Source organism: Octopus bimaculoides, chromosome 5, assembly GCF_001194135.2.
Source record: "Octopus bimaculoides isolate UCB-OBI-ISO-001 chromosome 5, ASM119413v2, whole genome shotgun sequence".
Taxonomy (NCBI): domain Eukaryota; kingdom Metazoa; phylum Mollusca; class Cephalopoda; order Octopoda; family Octopodidae; genus Octopus; species Octopus bimaculoides.
In genome coordinates, this window is record NC_068985.1 from 121939903 (window position 1) to 121943287 (window position 3385).

Genomic DNA, 3385 nt, shown 5'->3' on the forward strand with positions numbered 1-3385 from the left:
ATATATATATATATATATAGTGGCAGATACTGGTATCATGCAGCTACCATAGAAAAGCACCCATTACACTTGCGGAGTGGTTGGCATTAGGAAGGGCATCCAGCTGTAGAGACCATGCCAAATCAGACTGGAGTCTGGTGCAGCCCCTCAGCTTGCCAGCCCTGGTCATACTGTCTAACCCATGCCAGCATGGACAAGAGATATTAAATGATTATGATGGTTATATATAAGGAGATAAACTAAATGTGATAATGCATGAGATTGAGCAACTGAAAACTCATTGTCAGAAATTCCAGCTGAAATCTATTATATATATATATATGTGTGTGTGTGTGTGTGTGTGTGTGTGTGTGTATGCGATGTGCATGCGTATATAAGGTGAACTGGCAGAGCTGTTAGAGAAGAGTGTTGGGTAAAATGCCTTGTGGTATTTGTTCCAGCTTTCTGCACTCTGAGTCCAAACCCTTCTGAAATCAACTTTTCTCCCCATCATTCTTAAGGCGCTGACAAACTAAGTACTAGTTAAGCACTGATATGAATTCTTCTTTCTGTCTCTCAGAATTGGCAACGTTCCAATGTGAGAAGAGACATGATGTAACTACTCACAGTGTCTCTGAATTAGATTTTTTATTTTTCTTTTGTCCTTTGTTTTGTTTGGAACAAGCAGCATCAGCACCATCATCATGATTGTCATCATCATCATCATCATGCAGCTATAACTGAGATTCACTTCACATGCAGTATCAAAAGTCTGTATTTCCTGTTAGCTTTGATAGGTCTTCATTTTCATGTTGTGTGTCAGCTGATGACATCATTGTAGTTGTCCTGTATTTGCATGCAGAGGTTTCTGAAATGAGGCATTTGATTTAGTCTGGTGTTCAATACAATAGCAATGGCTAACAAAGACTTCTCTATATTGAACAGTAGTAGAGATGAGTGGAATGTGTCCATAAATCTCTTCTTTATTTTAGTCACAATAATATTCCTAAGTCCATCAATGTTTCAAAACTTTGGCCTTATTTTTTGATTGTTGATAGTGATACATTTTTGCTGCATTTTGTAGTAGGCAGCAAAAGATCATGGGAATAATATTGTTGTAACTGATAAACTCATTATCTCTGGATTTAAAGTACATTACTTTCGTAGCTTTTTTATGTGTGTTGTATCTGTATGTTAATATTTAATTTGTATGAAGGTGTAGTGACGTCATTTGGCGTCAAAATACAGTCGCCATTACTGCGTTTTCATCCACGCATGCGCAGGGAATAGTTCCGGAAGGAACACAGGAAGAGTCCCATGCGCATGCGTGGAATTCAACATCTGAGGCATTCCCGCTCTTTTCATTCTCTTTTCTCGCTGGCCGGCGAAGAGGACAGACGTCCAACAGCGGAGCTCTCTAACATGTCAGCACCAGAGCTTCACAAATAACTGCTGCCTATTTCCTCCATAAATAAATATTGTTGTGTTGATAGTTCAGAGTCAGCGTTTCGTTGTTTATTCCGAATTTAATATAGGAAAGCAGGTGTACACCTAATGGTGTATAACCACTTTCCTAAAAAGGCAAGAAGCAGGCAGAATTGTTACCACCCCGGAAAAAATGCTTAGTGGCATTTCTTCAGACTTTATGTTCTGAGTTCAGATGCTACTGAGGTTGAATTTTCCTTTTGTCCTTTCAGAGTCGATGAAATAAGTATCAGTTGAACACTGGGGTTGATTTAATGGACTTGCCCTTCCTCCAAAATTGCTGGCCTTGTGCCAAAATTTGAAATCAACATTTAGTTTGTATTTTGATATTCGTAATCCTAGTTAATCTCCTTGGATTATAGTAAAAAACAGCTGGGTTTTTTTTTTCATAAATTATTAGCTTTTTGTATTTTTAGTTTATTTCAATTGACTCAGAAAAGTTATAATAGCTGACTAAATGAAGTTTTAGTCTCATATGTGGTTATTTTTTATGTTGAGAACATTGTAAATAATCAATCTCACTTTTTATTAATTACATACATGAAGGCAGCAGTTGACAGAATTGTTAACATGATGGACAAAATGCTTAGCAGCATTTCATCCATCTTTACTATCTTAGTTCAAATGCTGCCAAGGTCGACTTTGCCTTTCATCCTTTTGGTGTCAATGAAATAAGTATCAGTTGGATTAATTACACACATGATCAACATCTTTATAAGTGAATTATCAGTTAATCTCATTTCTTAACAGCTCTCCATGTTTTTTATTACATGGCTTCACAACCACATAGTTTGTGGTTTGATCTCATTGCATGACATCTTGGAAACTGTTTTCTATTATAATGGGTCAGAGGGTGAAAATCAAAATGTTCCATCTCCATCACCTCTGACACCGGACTCTATAACTACTATGAAATTTACACCAGCAATGCTACAACGCCACCTTAAGAATAAACGTAACTATGCCTCTTCTGGTCTCGATGATGTTACATACCTACTTCTCAAACGTGGTGGGTACTTTCTTCTGAACCAGCTTTCACTATTCTTTCAATTCTGTCTTGACGATGGTGTTACTCCAGAGCAGTGGAAAACTGCCAGTGTTATCCATCTGTTCAAAAAAGGTGACCACACATCGCCTGTCAACTATCACCCCGTCAGTTTTACTAGCTGCATCGCCAGACTGATGGAATTCTCTGTCAGAGAAACCCTCTGGAACTTCTGGAGGTCTCACAGCCTCATCCAGCCGTCACAATTTGGATTTATTCCTAACTCCAGCTACTGTAATCAACTCCTTGAGTTTCTTGAGGACATTACCCGAATCACTGATGGTGGCTCCTGAGTGGATGTTGTTTACCTTGACTTTGCTAAGGCTTTTAATTCTGTGCCACACAAAAGACTTATGGTGAAACTCTCTGCAATGGGTGTAAGAGATGATCTTTATAACTGGTTGAAGTCCTTCATTATCGGCTGAAAAGAGGTTGTTACAGTTCTAGGACAGCACTCTTCACCATATGAGATGACATCTGGGGTACCACAGGGATCTGTTCTTGGCCCCCTTTTATTTGTTGCATATATTAATGACATAGATGCTAACTTAAAGAATATGCCACAGTGCTGAAATATGCAGATGACATCAAGCTGTACCTTGAAATAAAGAGGACAGATCCTGTACACTATAGATCTTTATTGCAATCAGACCTGGACACAATGCAACAACGGATCATGGACTGGCAACTCAAGCTGGCTGTGGACAAATGTTCCACCATGCATTTTGGGAGGAAAAACCCAGCGTCTGCTTACTCCCTCCACAACACTAATCTCAAAAAGTCTTCTTGTGAACGTGATCTGGACATTATTGTCGACAGCGATTTGCGTTGGACAAATCACATTGCTAAAATTGCCAAGAAGGCTGAGGGTGTCTT

General features: G+C 38.8%; 1 protein-coding gene across 3 annotated transcripts in view; it reads left to right on the forward strand.

Annotated features, from left to right (window-relative positions):
- Window positions 1–3385, forward strand: part of LOC106882139 (NADPH:adrenodoxin oxidoreductase, mitochondrial) — a 150501-nt gene that overhangs the window by 138147 nt on the left and 8969 nt on the right. The window lies entirely within an intron of this gene.